Genomic DNA, 22,249 nt, shown 5'->3' with positions numbered 1-22,249 from the left:
AGGTCATGATCCTGGAGTGCCGGGATCGAGCCCCGCATCGGGCTCCCTGCTTGGCGGGGAGTCTGTTTCTCCCTCTGACCCTACCCCCCTCATGCTCTCTCTATCTCATTCTCTCTCTCAAATAAATAAATAAAATCTTTAAAAAAAAAAAAAAGACTGTGGGGAGCAGACCACCAGTGACAGAAGTAACTACCGGCCACTCATGTTATCTAGCCTTTGATGTGTCCTACTTCTGACCATTGTCCGGTCTTCGCATTTTCTTTCTCACCCTCGGTTTCAGTCTCGAGTCTGGCACTGGAAACTCCACACAGCATGAACACAGCAGTTTATGAATGTAGAAGGACTGCTGACATCAGATAGGATTTCAGAGCTGGAAAGGGCTTGGGGAAGGTTGACTAGATCAGCAGTCTCTTCACTTGGATGCTGAGGCAAAAACCAGGAGTGCCACCCTCCAGCTGTGGGACAGATGGAGAACCAGGAAAACTGGCTGGAAAGGAGAGTCAGAGAAGGAGAAAGAAGTCAGAGGAAGAACAAGAATAGAAAGTGGAGGGGAGTAGCTGCTATAGTTGCCAGTAGACTTTCTCATAGCATCTGTGACTCAGAGTCTGGTCTCCCCCCACGCCCCACCACCCCCGGCTAGACTTACCCATGCTGTTCCATAGGTGACTGGCTATTAGGGATACAAAAGAAAAACATCAGTTGGAGGGAATCTCAGTCTACCCTTCTTTGAGTCCTACATCCCCAGTGAGTTCTTTGATAACAGATCAAATCCTCCAAGATTCTCAGCCTAGACTTAGGTGACACACATGTGCTGAAGGGAAAAAAAAAAAAAGCAAAGCAGAGAAGGGAGATAAGAAGGATTTGGGGGTGGAAGGGGGATGTCATTTTAGATAAGGGGACCAGGGAAGGCTTACTCAGGGGTCTCTGAGAAAAGAATGTGAAGAAAGGAGCCATGGAGATGACTGAAAGAAGAGCATGCAGGAAGAAGAACTAGCCAGCATAATGGTCATAGAGGAGGGGACAGGGAAGGTGCAGGAGGCCAGTGGAACTGCATGGAACAACCAAGAGTAAGGCTGGAATATGGTGAGACCAAAGAGGCAACCCAATCACAAACACTTCGTGGAACATGGGGTAGGTTTTGGCCTTTACTCTGGGTAAAATGAGAAGCCACTAGAAAGTTTTGAGCAGAGGAGCGACAAGATCTGACTCAAGTTTCAACAGGATCATTTGCCAGTTGTGACTTAGAATAGACTGAACACAGAGAAGGATGGAAATAGGGAGACTGGTCAGGGATCTATTACAATAATACAGGCAAGAGAGAGAATGGCTTTAGTAATCAACATCTCTATGTATCTTCTTCCTCATCTATAAAACAGGCCAAGTAATGTTCACTTGTTTTGGATAGTCAGTGAGATGGTGCATTAATAGATGTAAAGCCCTTATGTCAGTGCGTGGCATACAGCAAATATGCAAGGGATAGTTATTAAATGGTCTTGAATCTGTCAATTAGTCCCATGTTATGGATATAGAAAATGAAGCTCAGAGAACTTAAATGACTTGTCTAAAGTCACAGTATCTTGAACGTGTTAAGAACTTGAACATGAGGGGCACCTGGGTGGCTCAGTCGGTTGAGCGTCTGCCTTCAGCTCAGGTCCTGATCCCAGGGTCCTGGGATTGAGCCCCACATTGGGCTCCCTGCTCAGTGAGGAGCCTGCTTCTCCCCCGGTGTGTGCTCTCTCATCTCTCTCTCAAATAAATAAAATATTTTAATTAAAAAAAAAAAAAGAACTTGAACATGAGACTTAAGTTTGTGTGCTTTATGGTATGACAATTTGCAGCTACTTTCAGGGAATAACCCACTCAACCTCATTCTAGCCACTAGTGATTGCTCTGACACTGTCCATCAGATTAATTGGTCACTTAACAAGGTTCTTAGCAAACCCTGGGCCACAGAACAAGTAGGTTTGATGGGGAGAGGTTCAGAGCATAGGTCCCTCCTCTGAGAGCAGGCCTACTCTGAGAATTTAGATAGCATAGCCATGAGATACTTTAGAAAGAAGGTAAAAAAAAAAAAAAAAAGGAAAAGAAAGAAACGTAGAAAGAAGATGAAACACATGGGCATGTAAGAAAAGCAAAAGAAGAAAAAGTAAAGAAAGAGAAGACTGAATCTTTAGGAGTAAATTTTACCTTCTTCAAAATTCTGTTCAGGGCTGTCCCTGCCTTCCTTTCTGCGTTCTGTCATCTTCTTGAATGTGTTTGCTGTTGACCTGCTCCAAGTTTTCCACATTTGGTTAGCATCAATACCATGTTGATGGCCAGTAATATCAGGAAACCATTACAGGGCAGGAGAAACACAGAAGGAAGTATACCTAAAATTACGGCCAATTAAAGAACATGATCATTGTACTTGGGAGCCGATTAAGAACGCAGAGGGATTTCTCCTTGGAATGAGTAATTCATGTTAATATTTTACCAGGAACAGAAGACATTCTTTTCCTTTCAAATCCATCTTCCTTCAAAGGAAAGAGGGCTCTGATTTTTTTTTCAGTGTTCTGAAAAAAACTAAAAACTAGACTAACAGAATTATTCTTAATATAGATGAGCCATCCTTGTGCTGTGAAATATCACAACTTTGTAATTTCTGCCGGCACCTACATGAGCATGCAACCTCCTCTTCATTAGAGAGCTTGATGCATGCTTATATTCATTAACAAAGGTAATCCTGGCTTAATTAGCATCCAAATTTATATGTCCTCTCTTGTAGAGATAAGCCCTCAGAAATTAATAAAAATGTCTTCTAATTTATGCAAATCACCATAATCAGATTTGTCGTTAATTTTATGTGCATTAAGTTTCTATTTAGAAAATGAAGAGTGCCTGGCCAAAGCCAGAACACACACAAATCCAAGCCAGACAAAGAAAACCTTGTTCTAATAAAAATGTGTGGAGTGGGGGTGCTGCACACAGGGATAAGACCTTTTATTAATTTGATAGCATATGAAACTAACAAGACCATTTTCAAGTTATTTCATTTCTTCTCCAGTTAAATTGAATCTGAAAGCTAGAGTCAGACACCTGGGGATGGTAAAAATGTCAGAGGATGTGCCAAAAAGCGAAGCCAGCATTAGTATGGGCAAGATCATTTCAGTTGGACTAAGAAAATTAAAATAGGAACACCCCCTGAAGAACCTTGACACCTAAAGAAGTACAAGAATCATAGTAACGGCCATGTAATCATTTTGCTTTCTTCCTTAATGGACTGTTAGATAATATCTTCCAAATCTTGACCAATAAAGGAGCAGCCATGCTTTCAAAAAATGATTTGCTTTGGTAAATGTAATTAGGGGATTTGAGCAGGGAGCCCCAAACATCCAGACCAATTTTAATTTTGGTAACAGAGGCAATGGCTCTCCAAGGACCTCGCCTCTTAACAGTTACATCTGCTCACCAAATTGACAATGCAGGAGGGATTTGTTGTAATTTGTTTTCTTTGGACTACATCAAAAATCTATAAAACATTCATGGCATGGTGTCAGCGACAGTAACCATATAAATACCTACCAGTTATTCTGGTGAGAACGTAAAGTTTCAAGTAAAAGACTGCCTTTTTCCATGGTACTTACAGTACGCTAATATCTGTAAATCTAAAACATATTCTCATACACTACTTGTCTAAGCAGGTCTGGGAAATCACATCTGTGCTATAGGGAAGCCCCAAGTGGAATAAGTTAGAATGAACAGGCAGGAGGAGGAAAATACATTTTGTTCATTGAGCCTGATGATGAATATCAACCATTCCATCTTGTTCTCAAAGACTATCAAGTATCTAAGAATTATTAAGAACAAAATATTCTCATTTTCTTTTCCATTTGACCAGGAGTTTGTATTAACTTGACAGCCTACTCTACCAAGTTTGGAAAAATAATTAAATTTAGTTCAATAATATTTAAAATAATTTGCACATATAAATGTTAACTTTTCAATCCTCTGTTATGGTCATCTGTTTTATATTTTTAAACCCAGAAGAAGGATAATTAAGTGGAGCTTAATTTAGAGCATATAGCTGGAAAAATCTTAACTTCTCTGAATTGTAATGAAAGAAACCAAGAAAATTATTTCAACCAAATCCAAACAATATTCCCTAGGACCATTTCACCAAACAGCTCCCAAAAGTGTCATTTACATCATTAGGTGTGAAAATGGCACCCCCTTGAGTTGTGCAGTGCACAGCCTCTGCAGTCCTAGATGGTGGCTCAGATTCCCCCTAGTCAACTACTGTCAGAATGCAGACTTCATGATCCAATTCCCAAGTCTCCACTCCACATTGTGCAAGGCAAAAGCTTCATTCAGAGACTACCTGCCATTATAAAGTCAAATTAGTCATTTGTTTCATTTTGCCAGATATGATCTATCCCAGTTCCCACCTATGAATAGGAATAATAAATGAGGGTAATGCATTGACCCATTAATGTTTGAGAAACTACTATTTGCTAAGCACTCTGTTATTTTAGTTAATCCTCACAATAAATCTGTGTAATATTATTATCACCATCTCTGTGGGATGATTCAGTTAATAAATTAGAATGTGGATTTAAATCCAGATCTATTTAATCCCAAAGTACATGCTATTTCCCTTACATGATTTTACCAGGCTGCTCTTGTAAAAGCAGGCTTTGATAAATGGCTCTGGGAAACTCCCCAAAATGTGATGATCAATTGTCAGTGTGAAAAAGAGTTTCAAGGTATTGTCTAGATTTCCTAGGGAAAATGGTGATGCAGTTATTACGAAGTCTATGGAAAATCCCCCAATGGAGATATTGCACAAAGGATAGAATGAACTGAATGCAAATCAGCTGGCACAGAGAATTAGAGGGGTGCGAGAACTATGCAAACTTATGCAGACTTGGATATGCTAAGTCTGGAATGTGAAAATGCAGATTGAAGGCATGAGCTATTATATGAATCTATGACCAAGAGGAAGTGGACCAAGACTAAGGGAATCAATAACGGAGGTTCAGGGGCAATAAAAGTACCATTTAATAAGTACATTAAGAACCTGGCTAAAAGAAAATGAGTGGAAACAGGGTTTCACAGGCGCTAGGAGGAGCATTCCAGAGAAATCCTGAGCTAATTGATTCAGGACCTACAACCAGAGGAGGCCCCAAAAGAAAAGTTCTGATTCCTTAACGAGACTTCGGGCCACAGCTGGACATGGGGGGAAAGGGTCATTCTTTCCTGAAGGACGATGCTGTGTGTTGTTAAAAGATAAACTGAGGTATTAAAACTTCTAAGAATTTATTGAGCAAAAATCAATTCCACTGGGGCAGAACCCAACAGGAAACGGTTAAGAGCATGCTACCAACAGGAGCCACGGGGAAGACAGAGAGAAGTTGTGGAAGCAAAGAAAGGAAATGATTGGATTGGTTATAGATTAAAGCCTTGTTGGCTGTCAGTGATTGGTCGTCCTTAGGGTTTTGATTTCATAACCTCGAAGCAATTACAGACTCAGATTTTTGGTTTGCTTATTTAGGCTGCCAAATACTACAGCCAGCTCAGTCTAATGGCCCCCTTGTTTAATTAATTTAACAGTCTTCCCAAATCCCATTTCCTTTTCTCCTGGCTCACAGCTGGACTACTTTCCACATCTCCCTGGCAGTAACAGGTAGCCTAGGTGGTTACATTTGGCCAATGGAAGGAGACTGAATGGAATGGATGGGTGAATAGAAAGAGGATGAAATGGTTAAGATACATGTATGTCAGAACCAAATTTCTAGACGTAGGCAGAGCCACAAATGGAGAAACATAGGTCCCTAAATGAGCACATGGAAGTCAATGAATCAGAAATACACATTGCATTATGACATGAGCAAGAAATAAACTTGTATGACCATAAGCCACTGAGAATATGGAGTTTCTTTCTCACAACTGGTAGTGTTACCCTAATACAGGCTACTACAAACGGCTTATAGCCTAGAGAAAGGCTGTGTAGACTGACAAAGTAATGTGTCTCTGAAACCATTCAATGCTTTAAAAGTTGGCCAAGTCCACTGAACAAAGTGAATTTCATCCCACTCAATTCCACCAACCCAACTCTATGGGGAGTCATTTCTGAGCTGAAAATGAAATGGTGAAAGGCAGCCAGTCACACGGAGTTCAGGGGAAGGGGGACACTGCAAGAACAAAAGCCCTGAGGTGAGAAACAAGCTTCGAGAAGAAAGCCACTATTGCTACAGTATGGGGAAGGAGATGGAGGGGAGGTGGGAGAGGTGGACATGGCAAGTCATGGAGGCCCTTGTAGGCCATGCTCTGGAGTTGAGATTTTTTTTTTTAAATTTATTCTAAATACAATAGGAAGCAATTAGAAGTGTTTTTTTTTAATATTCTAGATTTTAGACTTAGTGTAATGGGATTTAGTTTCGGTGTATAGGATTAGATGCATTCCATGTCTCTACAGGAAATTAAGTTGTACTTTGAACTGAATGAATGGATGAAGACAAGGAAATTTCCCTGATTTTAAGGTGGGGGGAAGAAGGTCAAGATGGAAAACTCATACACACACACTTTTATCTTAGGTGGCAGCGATTTTGAACTTGACATCTCCAGGGGATGGCATGAAGACATTTGCCATGTTTGTCAATGCCACTATTGTTCCCTGTATTAAAACAACAGCAACAACAAAAAATCATTAGTCAGATATTGAAAAGTACGTATTATGGGGAATTTGTTCCTAGACTTTCTCAGGGTCACCTTGCAACTCCTTTCATATCACTAATCTTTCCTTTGGAGTGTTTTTTTTTTTTTTTAAGATTTTATTTATTTTTCAACAGAGAGAGAGACAACAAGGGAGGGAACAGAAGCAGGGGGAGTGGGAGAAGGAAAAGCAGGCTTCCCGCTGAGCAGGGAGCCCGATGTGGGACTCCATCCCGGGACCCTGGGATCATGACCTGAGCCGAAGGCAGATGCTTGACGACTGAGCCACCCAGGTGCCCATCCTTTAGAGTGTTATTTCAAAAAGAAAATTCAGAAGCCCTGAAGTTTGTGTGGATGGATGTGAAATACCAGTGTATTTTAAATTGCAAATTTAGAAAAACAAGGTATTTGAGTCCAACAGAAAAATATATTTGTGCCACTCTCCTTTCTTACCAGTCTAATGATTTCGAATGCCAAGGTTATAAGCTTCCCATGGATGGCTCTTAGGGTCAGTTTTCTGCGGCATTTCTTCCTGCATGAGAGAACTGTGATGTAGACATTCATATGCCAACTTATGATCCTGAATTACTAGTGAGTGCACCTGCCGAAATTAGCTTATCACTTTATTCAGTGGTAATCTGAGCTGAGGATGTTTGGTTCAATGTTCTTTGTTGCTTTTGTTTAGACTATAGACATAATGCTTGCATTAAAACTTGAATCAGCAACTACTTCTTTTCCTGTGTAATTTTTTTAAAGATTTTATTTATTTATTTAACAGAGAGAGACACAGCGAGAGAGGGAACACAAGCAGGGGGAATGGGAGAGGGAGAAGCAGGTTTCCCGCTGAGCAGGGAGCCCGATGCGGGGCTCGATCCCAGAACCCTGGGACCATGACCTGAGCCAAAGGCAGACGCTTAATGACTGAGCCACCCAGACTCCCCTTTCCCTGTGTAATTGAAACTATGGTGGATAATCAAGTCTGCCTCTGTAATCTAATATTTGTTTGGCTCCATAAAGTTCTGTCATTATGAGGTGATGGGAAAGATTTCTCTTTAATTTGCATGTAAGTGTAAATGAGTGTGTGTGCTCTCCATTAACATACCTAAACAGCCAAATATCTTGAAAAAATACCAGTGACACTAGCTGTCTAATCAACCTATTTCCCAGAGACACCAAGCCACAGTGACTAAGACTCAGGTAGCAGGAACAGAGAGTCTCATCGTATGCCAATGATTGTCCCCACCGACTTAGCGGCTTTGCGACAAGAAGCAAACTCAGCAGCATAGACCATCCACCTAATATGCTCACTGCATAGCCTGGAAATTTGGCTTACTGCCAGCAGCGCCAGACCCAGAAACCAGAGTTGGGTCTCAGACCATCCAGAGCACTGAGAATGAAAACAGACATCTGAAATGGTTTTTCATATGCTAGGATTACATGTTTACACGGGTGTACATTTATACAGTGTGGTTTGTACATTTATAAATATGACTTTACTAGCAGCCCTATTGTCTGGAGCCCAACACACAGGAGACAGAATTATCACCAAAATGTCTTTGTTATAAATTTTCCTAGGACTAACCAAGGTCTGAGAGAGCTGTGAATCAACCCCTGTCAAGAAAGGGGCACCATGCCACTCTACAGCAATTTTCTACACAGTAGGATCGATCATTTAATGCATGTTGAAGGACAGGCTCTCCTAGGTGCCTCTAAAATGTACGTTTTGAAAGGAAAACTTAAAAAACCACAAGATTCTTCAAAGCATGCCCCAGTAAATATCTTGCAATACATTTTCCTTTGGGTCCTTCCCCAGTAAGAGCGAAACTCGGGGTTCCTGGGTGGCACAGTTGGTTGGGCCAGGGGCTCTTGGTTTCCACATGGTCATGATCTCGGGGCAGTGAGATCAAGCCCCAAGTGGGCTCTGTGCTCAGCACAGAGTCTGCTTGGGATTCTCTCTCCCTCTCCCTCTCCCTCTGCCCTGCCCTCCCTGTGCGTGCCAACATGCATGCAAGCTCTAAGTAAATATATCTTTAAAAAAAGAAGAGTGAAACTCAAACTTCTTTCAAATTTTTCCAATATCTGCCATTTTTCCTGTTTTGTTCTCTTCAGAATTAAATCACCTCGAAGAAATACATATTTTAACTCAATATCTACAGCAAATTACCCACCAAAGAGAAGTGCAAACCATTTGAAAAGACATGCTTCCAAGATATTTATCCTTAATACAATTTATATTTCCTGCAAAAATATATATGGTACCTATTGCTGCTCTTGGAAGTGTGAATAATTTGATTAATATAAAAGAATTTGAAAAAGGAGTCTGGAAGTCTTGATTATTAATTACACCTATCACAAAGTGAATTCTCTCTAATGACTTATTAACTATCGAAGTTAGCCCAAAATGAATTTCTGTAGAAATTGGGTAAACTTACATGGTAAATTACTATTCTGTATAAACTAGATAAATTATCCCTAGGTTGTGTACATGCCCCAATAAATTACACCAAGAAAGCAGCAAGGAAAATAATGTAACTCATCACATTCAACATGGGATTTTGATTTTCATATTTTAATCTAAGGGAGATGATAAAAAAATCTTTTAAAAATTACACTGGGTTTTCATGTAAGTACATCTAATAATTTATTCTATTGAGGGAATGTAGTTTCTTACGTAAGTTTCTAAAAATTCTCCTCATCATCTGAGAATAAAACTTTACAGGGTGAAAAATATAGCCTTTTATTCAAACATTTTTGTGTTTTCTAATTTTCTAATTAAGAAAATGAAGTCTGATTCCATTTACTAAATTTTAAAGAATTGTTTTAAAACCTATTTAAAATGATGTCTATAGCAGATAAAGGGCTAGTATCCAAAATCTATAAAGAACTCATCAAACTCAACACCCAAAGAATAATCCAGTCAAGAAATGGGCAGAAGACATGAATAGACATTTCTCCAAAGAAGACATACAAATGGCCAACAGACACATGAAGAGATGTTCAACATCACTCGGCATCAGGGAAATACAGATCAAAACCACAATGAGATACCACTTCACACCAGTCAGAATGGCTAAAATTAACAATTCAGGAAACAAAAGATGTTGACAAGGATGTGGAGAAAGGGGAACCCTCCTACACTGTTGGTGGGAATGCAAGCTGGTGCAGCCACTCTGGAAAACAGTATGGAGCTTCCTCAAAAAAGTTGAAAATAGAGCTACCTTATGACCCAGCAATTGCACTACTGGGTATTTACCCCAAAGATACAAATGTAGTGATCCAAAGGGGCACCTGCACCCCAATGTTTATAGCAGCAATGTCCACAATAGCCAAACTATGGAAAGAGCCCAGATGTCCACCGACAGATGAATGGATAAAGATGTGGTGTGTATATATATACAATGGAATATTATGCTGCCATCAAAAAATGAAATCTTGTCATTTGCAATGATGTGGATGGAACTAGAGAGTATTATGCTGAGCGAAGTAAGTCAATCAGAGAAAGACAATTATCATATGATCTCATTAATACGTGGAATTTAAGAAACCAAATGGAGGACCATAGGGGAAGAGAGGAAAAAATAAAACAAGATGAGACCAGAGAGGGAGATAAACCATAAGAGACCCTTAATCACAGGAAACAAACTGAGGGTTACTGGAGGGGAGGTGGATGGAGGGAATGGAGTAACTGGATGATGGACATTAAGGAGGGCATGTGATGTAATGAGCACTGGGTATTATATAAAACTGATGAATCACAGACCTGTACCTCTTAACTGAATTTAAATTAAAAAAAAAAGATTAAAAAAATAAAAAATAAAATGATGTCTAAATTTGTATAGGGAAAGTTAAAGATATTCTGAATGATGGTTTTCTTCTTTTATCAAAAGAACAAAAAAACTGAAAACAAAACAAAACAAAAAAGTGTTTTATACCATGCTAACAAAGTACTTTGCCCACACTATTCATGTGTTATAGAATTTCTTATTGAAAAATTTGCTCTGGTGACAGACAATGCAAAGCAGTGCTATAGACATGCTTCCTACAGATCAAATATCGTCAGGATTTATTGTGAAAAAGTATCTATAAATTTGCTTGTCTGCACATTCACTGAATGATTAAAAGTGCCTATCACAGAGATGAAGGAAAGCTTAGGTTATGTAAAGCTATGAATAATAAGGTCCTGAAGTGACAATTAGATTTTAAGCATTCCAAGGCTAAGTTTTGCTGTGAAAATAAAATTAAATAAATAAGTGAATTTATCTTGTCAATTATAAAGGCTCTAAATGTTGATTATTTTCTGTCCAACAAAATTTACAGGATTCCTGGGAGGATTAAAATCATCATTAATGTGACCTACCCTTTTTACTTTGGAAGGTGTTAAATGAACACTAAGCTGTCATTATATGTCCCTAATTTCCTCCCCAAATTATTATATCTTCCTTAAAGTGGAATTTGCCAGGAGAAGTTTGGTGGCACTGATTGACCATGTGCAAATCCACGTAAGCCCCCTGGTAGTCAGCTTCTACCCAGGCGGAAAAGAGAACCACGGCTCTACCATGCTGACACATGTGTTGTCACTTGCCAAATGAGATCATGAAGGTGAGTCCATTTTGAAAAATCAGTATTGGGCGCCTGGGTGGCTCAGTTGGTTAAGCGACTGCCTTCGGCTCAGGTCATGATCCTGGAGTCCCTGGATCGAGTCCCGCATCAGGCTCCCTGCTCGGCGGGGAGTCTGCTTCTCCTCTGACCCTCCCCCCTCTCATGTGTTCTCTCTCATTCTCTCTCTCTCAAATAAATAAATAAAATCTTCAAAAAAAAAAAAAAAGAAAAATCAGTATTAAAATAAAACCAATTATGAATAAATGATGGTTGCATTCGCCCTTGATTGAAATAAATCTGGTCCACAGCCTGTGTTGTATGGCCCTCAAGCTGTGAATGGTCCTTACATTTTTAAACTCTAAAAAAAAAAAAGGAAGAAAAAGAAAAGAAAGGAAAGAAAAACATGCCACATGGAGGTACCTGGGTGGCTCAGTCAGTTAAGTGTCTGACTGTTGATTTGGGCTCAGGTCATGATCTCAGGGTTGTGAGTCCAAGCCTCGAGTTGGGCTCTATACTGGGTGTGAAGCCTACTTAAAAATATAAAATAAGGGCACCTGGGTGGCTCAGTTGGTTAAGTGACTGCCTTCGGCTCGGGTCATGATCCTGGAGTCCCGAGATCGAGTCCCGCATCGGGCTCCCTGCTCGGCAGGGAGTCTGCTTCTCCCTCTGACCCTCCCCCCTCTCATGTGCTTGCTCTTTCTCATTCTCTCTCTCTCAAATAAATAAATAAAATCTTTTAAATATATATATATATAAAATAAAATAAAATAAAAATAAAATATATACTACCTGGCTCTTTATAGAAAAGATTTGCAACCTATGATCTAGATACAACAGTTACAAAGTTGTTTCCTCAATTTAATAAAGGTGCTAAATAAGTGTTTGCACTAATGGGTAATTGAAATCTTAACTTTTAATACCTTACAGGGGTATATTTCATGTGCAATAAACTGTACATATTTAAAGTATATGATATAGGAGTTTTCCAATGAAGCTATCATCCTAATCAAGGTATTAAACCCAGTTCTATCCGCTCCACAAGTTTCTTCATGCTTCCTTGAAATTCATCCCTCCCTCCAGCCCTTCCCTGAGAAAACTACTGATTTATGCTATGATATGTTAACTTGTATTTTATATAAATAAAATTATAGCACAAATTTTCATCTGGCTTCTTTCACTCAGCATGATTTTGAGATTCATCTATTCGTGGTGTGTATTTCTATTTTTTTTTTCCATTTTATTGCTGAGTAGGATTCCATTCTGTGGATAAAGCAGAGTTGGTTTACCCATTCACCTTTTGATGGACACTTTTCTCAGGTAAATACATAGAAGCAAAATTTCTCAGTAATATGATACATGCTTAATTTTATAAGAAAATGCCAAACTGGGCGCCTGGGTGGCTCAGCTGGTTAGGCGACTGCCTTCGGCTCAGGTCATGATCCTGGAGTCCCTGGATCGAGTCCCGCATCGGGCTCCCTGCTCAGCAGGGAGTCTGCTTCTCCCTCTGACCCTCCCCCCTCTCATGTGCTCTCTCTCTCATTCTCTCTCTCTCAAATAAATAAATAAAATCTTTAAAGAAAATGACAAACTGTTTTCTAAAATATTTGTACCACTTTACATTCCCTACAGCAAACCTTGCCCCACACCCTTAACCCTTGCTATTGTCTTTTTTTTTTTTAAGCTGTTTGGTATGTTATCTCATTGTAGTGCTAATTTGCATTTTCCTAGTGACTGATAAAAACTCTTTGACCAAACTCTAGTCAGGCTTCTCTGAGCCCTTTCTTGACTAGGCCTCAAATTTGAGTAGACTCTCAGCATAAATGCCTTTGTCCACCTCACCCTAAGAGGTTTGACCAAACACTAGCTTAATTTCTAACATCTCAAGGCCTCATCCCTAGGATGACCTCAGCCCCGCCTTAAGATGGTAATAGGCAGATAGGCCCCTAAAATCTCCTCTTAGAGCAGTTACTTTAGAAACTTTTCTATATATATATATAAATCTTTTCTCTGCCCTTTGAGATATAAATCTACCACCCAAAATGTTTTCTCAAGGACCTGGGAGCCATTTCTTTGAAATGCAAACATTCAGTGCCTGTGGGAAGTTAAGAGCCCAACTTTGCTGGGCTCCTTGCTCGAAATACATTACTGCCTCTTGTTGAAAAGATACAAGAAGCTTCTCTTTCAGATAAGCGCCGATGAACAAACCCGGATGGCCTGGTCACGTTAACTAACACCCTCTTACGCATTTTTGTAATTTCTACTTCTGTGACTCTCCTTAAGCCCCCACTGTTCTCCTGCCCTCATCCCCCCACTCTCCCTTTAAAACACTCCATTACTGCTCCACAAATCAATGTTGACTTCAAATCACACGGGAACTCTTTTCCCGATTGCAGTAGAATTACCAAATAAATCTGTCCTCAGCACGTTAACTAGTATCTGGCTTTGTTTATTTTGACACTAACAACATTGAGTATTTTTAACTTAATATAAGCACACACCTTTTTTTGTGAAGTGCCTGTTAAGATCTTGGTCATTTATTATTGCCTTCTTATTATTAAGTGCTAAGATTCTTCACATATTCTGAATACAAGTCATCTTTCGCACACACACACACACACACACACACACACACACCATATATAGGGTATCTGTCCTCTGTGGCATGCCTTTCATTTTCTTCATGGTATCTTTTTCAGAACAAAAGTTTTAATTATGATGAAATTTAATTTATACATTTTTCTTTTATGATTTCATATTAGTCAGCATTCTCCAGATAAACAGAACCAACAGGGTGTGTGTGTGTGTGTGTGTGTAGAGATATAGATATGGATAGAAGTATCTAACCAACAGGATATTTATGTAGATACAGATATAGATAAATATATGGAACCACAGGATGTGTCCCATTGGTTCTATATATCCATATACACATACATCTTGTTGGTTCTATATTTTCTATGTCTATATACCTACATCCCTATCTATATATCTAGATCTATAGATAGATCTATATTTATATGTAGATATATAGGCATAAATTTTATTTTAAGGACTTGACTCCCTCAATTGTGGAGGCTTGAAAAATCCAAAATCTGTAGGGAAGAAAGTAAAATAGAAGGTATCTTGAAAAAGTTTAACAGTTATACCAAGTCAGTCAGGTCAAAGTGAATTAATTGGGTGACAAGCATAGGTATTTATAATCAGTCTCACTCTATGAAGTTTGCTTTTCCGGAATCTGCACACACGGAGATAAATTAGCCTCTGCTCCCTCATCACCTGACCAAATTCACATTTGGCTGACGACTGACAGCCAAGTCGAGGCATGGGGGGCGGGGGGGAAGAGAGAGGGACCTGAGGGTTATGATATTTAATGGAGATGCTACATGGCCTTGGATAGAGGCAACAGAAAGTTAAATGTGAAGGAATGAGGAGGAAGGAGCTTTCTATCTGGTGGCATCCAGAGCCCATTTCATCACATAAACACCTCAAGCACATTAACCACTGGCACTACATGAAAGCCCTAGTTTCATTCCTTCAAATAATAGGAGAAAAGGAAAAGTAAGTAACTTCTGGGAAGAAATCCAAAAAGTACATTTCATAAGAGGACTATTTTCTCAAATCATAACCTTAGATATTCCAGAAAAGGAAAATTAATCAAAGACACATCCTTTCAAAATACTTGAAAAGATCTGAGCTGCACAAATGTGGGTCATGTGGGAGGTTTTCCTCCTTGAACAGTGGGTCAGTGTTCAACACAGCAGAGTCATCCTGATGGAAATGCAATTCAATGTTAAAAAAATAGAATTTTCTTCCCATGTATTATTGGCTGTCAGCACATACAGGTGAAATATCACTGGACTAGGACACTTTGCATCACAGGTTTAGTTCTAGTTGTGCTATAGATCTAGAGCAAGCTACTGAAGGAGGACGAAACATTTGAATGCCTCTCCAGCCCGCATTCTTAGCTAATCCCTCCACAAGATTCAGGTTACCTTAATAAATTGAGAATAATAAAAACTCGCGAGAGGTTTTTAATAAAGAATAAAAACAGAAATCCTTGGGAGGTAGGTATTAGTATTTCTACTTTATTGACAAGAAATTTTCAGGTAAGTGATTTCCCGAAGCTACACCGCTCATAATAAATCCAGGAGTAGAACCCAAGTCTAATTTCCAAGCTGTGTTGTACAAATTAGATTATTTTTCTTTTTTCTTTTTTTTTTTTAAAGATTTTATTTATTTATTTGAGACAGAGAGAATGAGAGAGAGCACATGAGAAGGGGGAAGGTCAGAGGGAGAAGCAGACTCCCTGCCGAGCAGGGAGCCCGATGCGGGACTCGATCCCGGGACTCCAGGATCATGACCTGAGCCGAAGGCAGTCGCTTAACCAACTGAGCCACCCAGGCGCCCTAGATTATTTTTCTTAACACACTCATCCAATTAGCCATTCATTAAAACTCCTATATTCCAAGACTTATGCCAGGGGATAAAGATGTAAGGATGAATTAGACATAAATCCTTGCCCCATAACCCTTGCCCCTTAGGGAGCTCACCATCTAATAAAGAAGCATGAATAAATATAAACTGTGGGTCACTGGTTCTTACCCACATCTACAATTATACCAACAAAGATTCTTGCAAAGTTACCTCCTAAGATCAAGTATTTCTTTGCTTTTTCTTTTTTTTAGAGAGAGAGCGCAAGAGAGAGAGTGTGCAGGAGCCAGATGTGTGGCTGGATCTCACAATCCTGAAATTATGACCTGAGCCAAAATCAAGAGTCAGAAGCTTAACTGACTGAGCCACCCAGGTGCCCCAAGATCAAGTATTTTTAAGACTCTCACAAGTCTTGTAAATAAATCTTATTAGTTCCTGCAGATTTGAGAAATAGTGACCAATGGTCTACAATGACGAAAGGTACTGTTTGACTTGAATGGTGTTGAGGGGCACAGTTATTTTTAATTTGAATTCGTTGCTAGCTACTTTTTCCTGAAAATATTGATTTTGAGCTTTCTGGAAAATGTAGACCATACTGGGTTCCACATTCCCACATGGCAGTTAATAGGCTGGAACCAAGTAGTAGTTGCCCATATTGACAAGGTACTTGGTTCCAGTTTTACAATGACCTACCTCTCCTGTTTCACGGACTTAACCTGCTTTATTCATTTATATTACTTGCCTGGCCAGCAGCCAAATTTTCCTCTCCTCCAGCCCTGACCTTCTCAACTGGTTAGTGCTATATTGAGCTCTAAAACTCTTAGGGATTCCACTGAGTCCCACAAGAGAATTCTCCAGCAGGAAGATCTCAGAAAGATTCTGTGGTCAAATGAAGAGAACATGCTCGTTTTTGTGCTGTGCTCTCCAGAAGGAGTAAAAACAACAACAACAACAACAAATACCGTTTTTGCAGAAAATTATTTTTCACTCACATCTCATAGGATTCATATATATGTTGTAAAAATCACAACCTCTGCGGACATAGGCTGGAGGAGGAGACCTCCCAAGCTAAAATGTGACCTTGAGAAGGGGGGCCACCCAGCTGCCACTGGCATGTCTGAGGAGGATTGGTAAGCCCCTGTTGTACTCGGGTGAAGTGCTATTACTTCGACACAGAATAGCGAGCAAACAGAGAAGCAAGTCCCTTTTCTCTTCTGAATTCCCATTTCCCCCTAGGGCTTTCTCTCAGCAGAGCAGACTCCCAGCCCCAGGGTCACAAAGTGTACAGAACACAGATTCGGAGGTGAGGGGCAAGAGCCTAACAATCATCACATGGTCCTCAGATTGCTCTGCTTTATAGCAACTGAGGCTTTGTTATAGGACAACTTACTATTCTTGGCTCTTCTTCCCTCAAGTTCTCTCCCAGAATGGATAAGGGACTGAAGACCAAACACATTTCCAGAAGATCTGCCGCCCCAGATTATCAGACTTGTCTGACTCCCAAAGTACAAACAACCAAATCTCAGGTGGGAGACCCTGCTACACAAGTAACTATAATGTGTGATTAATATTAATCGCAAGTAGATATAGCATGCAGCAGTGACGAACTCAAAGAAGGAGCAACATTTGACCAGCACCTTGAAGGACAGTTAGGGGTCTATCAGAGGAAGAGGGGAAGAGTCTTGTGGGTGAATGAAGCAACCCCCCACTGCAGATACCCCCCTTCCACTTTTCCCTCCAAGAAGAACGCATGACCGTGTTGCTGTACATAACCATCGAGCTGTGGTGCACATCCCGCCTTCATGTTGCCTGGAATGCTCTCCCGTCATCTGCCTCCGGTCCGCTTTCAGATCATCCCTGAGATGTCACCACCTCAAGGAATGTGTCCTGACCCCACACATAGGATGAACCACCCCTCTTTGGGAGTGTTTCTATGGCTCCCACCATTACACTATCCTGCAGGTCATAATCATTTGCTTTAATTCTGTCTTCCCTGATCAGCAATGAACCTTTTTGAGGAAAAATTTTAATTTTTAATGACTTCTAGGCTTCACAATTGCTGGCTTTCAGTAAAGTCAGGATTTTGTCAAGTGTTTTACATGCCAAGCTAAGAGTTTGACTTTTTTCCTATGGGGAAAGGGAAATTTTTCTCTCTCCCCCTCTCATCCCTCCTTCCATTCTCCCTACCCAGCCCCCCAAATGGGATAATATAAAAACTTTCAGCAAGAAAAAAAAGTCAGTCCAAAATGCCAATGTTTATTCATATGGCCTTTACAGTCTTTAATAATTTATTTAACATTATTTGTTAAAGGAAAAATCTATTATGTGACTCTTTTCTGAAATCCTTTAGCAAAAGCCCAGCCTTTACTTCTCTTGTGCATAGCCCTGTCCAATCTCACTGTTAGTTCCCACCATCTTCTCTCAAAAGCCCCCAGATCCTGCTGTTTTCCCCCTTCCCAAGAAGGTGACAGGAACCTCCCAGTTCTCCTTAAAGTCTCAGCCCATCCACAGCTGCAGGGTCTTCCTTGGTTGGTCCCAGTACAGAGCACTTGTCAGAAGGGACAGGAATGCGCACAGGAGACACCTGTTCACCAAATCCCTGATGAACTATGCCCTTGTTCTGTGCTGCTTAGGGCCATAGCCTTCCAGGAGCCCAGAGAACCGTATCAAAAAGGGGCTACCAGCAAGAAATGCAACAATAAAAATAATGGGATAATTTTGAAAACGGAGGTAAATATGTGAAAAGATCTTTAAAACATAATTTGCACTTAATGAGTTAAGAGTCAGGGGTGCACTCTTGTCTTAATGGTCTGACTAAATCACTATCTTTGAGAGGAGTTCATGTAGCACTTTGGAAGAGGCACGAACATTTTCCAGCCTTTTAATGGTATGCAGAAAAAAAAGAAATTAGGCAGGTAAATGGTGGAAATAATGGGCCTTCATCTCCTTAGGGGCTCATCTACACCAAGAGAAGTCTAGAATTTCCATTTTAGCCAGGCACTGATCTATTTCATACTTAACATTCATTTGTAGGGTTCCTACTTCTAAAAAGGCTTACTATAAAAAAGTGCACTTAAACAGACCTTTTTCACTACACCCAGATGTCTGCTTAATTTTGCCTTCTCCCCATGGACTGGCAGACTGCTATTCATTTTATTTTAAAAAAATAACTACAAAGGAATTCATGGGTCCTCTAATAAGTAAAAATAAATCACAGGTATATAAAGAAAAACGTAAAGTCTGCCTTTCACCCATTCCAACCCCTGTTGTGTTAACAGCCTGATGGGTGTCCTTCAACACCTACAGTTCCTGGGAGTGGACACCAGTGTGACCACTTTGGAAGGCAATTTGGTAATATCCATAAAATCTGAAATGCACAAACTCTTTAATTCAGCAATTCCACCTCTCAGAGTTTGTCTTGAAACTGCGCTTGAACATACAGGCTAGTCTCTGTAGTACTGTTCATTGCAGCAACAGTTCAGAAACAGCTTAAAAGTCTGATTAATTACGATGCCTCCCAGGAACAGAATGCTCTAGAGCTCTAAAACATGACCAAGTAGACAGATACAAAATAAAAAACCAATGTCCAGAATAATGGGTATGGCATGTTCCTGTTTGAAATTTATTATATTTTTTTTCACTGTGTACTTGATACACAGAGAATATTTCTGGGAAGATACATAAGTAAACTTCACAGAGGCTGCCCCTAAAAGGTAGAGTGTGGGCGACTAGTGATTTACAACAAGAGGCAGGCTTGCTTCATTCCATTCCTTTTGGCGGCATTTGACTTTTTTACTGTATGGATTTAGTCATTTTTCAATAAAAGAAAAAAGAAAAAATTTGATGATCTGATGGATGAAAATTACACTCCTTTTTGACTTTGAATTCCTCTGACAAAAAGGGAGGTTGACCACTTTTTTACTATGTTTCCTGGTCATTTGATTCTTTCTATGAAATGCTTATTTATATCTTTTGTCCATTCAAAGAAATTAACTTATTAATTTTAGTAGCTCTCTGAATATAGGATATATTAACCACTTATATATTTTATAAATATTTTTTCCTGGTCTGTAATTTTCTTTTTATATTGTCCATAATGACTTTGGTCCTTTAGAACTTGCATATATAACATATGTTAATATATATATTTTACATACACACATATGTGTACATAAATAATTCTGTATTTTTCTTTATTTCCCCTCTTGATTAAGGCCTCTTTCAACCAAAAGTTATAAAAATGCTGTTCTTACTATTTATAGCTTTAATCCATCTAGAATATTTTTTTTATTATGTGACAAACATTTTATTCCAAGTGGATAGCTGGTGCTGTTTTTTAAAAAGTCCTTTTCCCCTCAATGAATAGAAATGCCAACCATCATATATTAACTGTCCATGTATGCTAGATAGCCTTACTTTACTCCCTCAGGTTCATTCTCTGCCCAGCCCCGCATCCCAGGGAACTACCCCCTAGGGTCTGCATCACCCTGGGCCCCTTGCTTCCTGATTTTATATCCTATTTGGCCAATGGGAGGCACTGGCAAGAGATTAGAAAGAGAAAGAGGTTGGAATATTTCTTCCCTGATCCTTCCTTGTTTGGTCACCAAAGCGCCTCAAACTTCCTGTTGGCCCCCTTACCTTACCTATACCTATAAAAATAGTCCTCTAAATTCTGTTTCTAGTCTCTTTTGAGTATACCTTCTGTTTTTTTAAATTATTTTTATTATTTTATTTTATTTTATTTGACAGAGAGAGACACAGCGAGAGAGGGAACACAAGCAGGGGGAGTGGGAGCGGGAGAAGCAGGCTTGCCGCTGAGCAGGGAGCCCGACATGGGACTCGATCCCAGGACCCTGGGTTCATGACCTGAGCCGAAGGCAGGCGCTTAACGGCTGAGCCACCCAGGCGCCCCTACCTTCTGTTTTTAGACACTGCTTTCCTTGTGCCTGTTTTATGCAGTTTGATTATGGCAGTTTGAATGTATTTTAATGCACACCTGATTTTCAACTCTTTCAATATTTTCTTAGAAATTTTAACATGTTTGTTCTTCCACATGAAATAATTAAAATAATCTGGTCAATTAGAAAAAATTTAGCTTCTGATTAAATGTACACTAAATTTGGACACCGACTGGGTAGAGTTTATCAATCTTATGATGCAGATATTCCCATCATTGGATATGGTACTACTCAGAATTTTCAAATGCCTATTACAAATCTTAATATGCACAAAACAGGTCAAACTAATTATTGCCCTTTCAAAATTTGTTTTTACTGTTTAATTCCCTCTCACTAATGGTATTCACACTGCCACACATGCTCAAAACCAGTATCATTTTCACTTCTTATTCCCCACAATCAAATGATTGCCAAGTTCTGCTAATGCTAACTGCAACATATCAAATTCTTTCCTCATCCATTTCAAAACTACAGATTCAAGTTCAATCTATTTTTCACACTGCCTCCAGAATTAGAGTTTTAAAATACAGTTGTGAAAAGGTCATTCTTTTGCTGAAAACTTTCAGTGGTTCCAGTGTAATAAAAAATCAGACATGTTTTTATATTCCTGCCCCGATCTACCTTTCTGGTCTTTTTTCTTCCATTCCTACCCACCCCCAAACACACACCACACACCCCGCACACACCATGCTTGAACCATACAGGTTTAGTTGTAGTTTCCCAGATATCCTTTTTCTTTTCTGTCTTTGAAAATGTTCTAGTCCTGGGGCGCCTGGGTGGCTCAGTTGTTAAGCATCTGCCATCAGTTCAGGTCATGATCCCAGGGTTCTGCCATTGAGCCCCACATCGGGCTCCGTGCTCAGCAGGAAGTCTGCTTCTCCCTCTCCCCTTCTCCCCTCGTATGCATGTGCTCTCTCTCTTGCAAAAAGAAATAAAATCTTTTAAAAAAAAGAAAAGAAAATGCTCTCATCCTGCACTGTTCAGTATCGTGGCCACTAGCCACATGTGGCTGTTAAGCTGTAAATACAAAATATACACTGGGGGCGCCTGGGTGGCTCAGTTGGTTAAGCGACTGCCTTCCGCTCAGGTCATGATCCTGGAGTCCCGGGATCGAGTCCTGCATTGGGCTCCCTGCTCGGCAGGGAGTCTGCTTCTCCCTCAGACCCTCCCCCCTCTCATGTGCTGTCTTTCTCATTCTCTCTCTCAAATAAATAAATAAAATCTTTTAAAAAATAAAATAAAATAAAATATACACTGGATTTTAAATACTTTGCACCAAAAGGTAATGCCAAATATCACAATGTTTTATTAAAAATGATTACATGTTGATCATATAGATCGTATAGTGGAAACAATAATATAGTGGGTATATTGGGTTGGGTTAAAATGTATTATTAAAATTTATTTTATCAGTTTCTTTTTACTTTTAAAATGTGGCTATTAGAAAATGTGAAATTTCCTATGCGGCTTGCATTATGTTTCTATTGGATATCACTGGTGTAGTGTATGTTTTTCTCCTTCTGATAAGATCTCATATGTGCTTAAAATCCTACTTCAGATGTCACCTCCTC

The sequence above is a fragment of the Leptonychotes weddellii genome, chromosome 5 (assembly GCF_054177405.1).
Source record: "Leptonychotes weddellii isolate Sample4059 chromosome 5, ASM5417740v2, whole genome shotgun sequence".
NCBI classification, from domain to species: domain Eukaryota; kingdom Metazoa; phylum Chordata; class Mammalia; order Carnivora; family Phocidae; genus Leptonychotes; species Leptonychotes weddellii.
Note: the sequence above shows the minus strand (reverse complement) of the source record.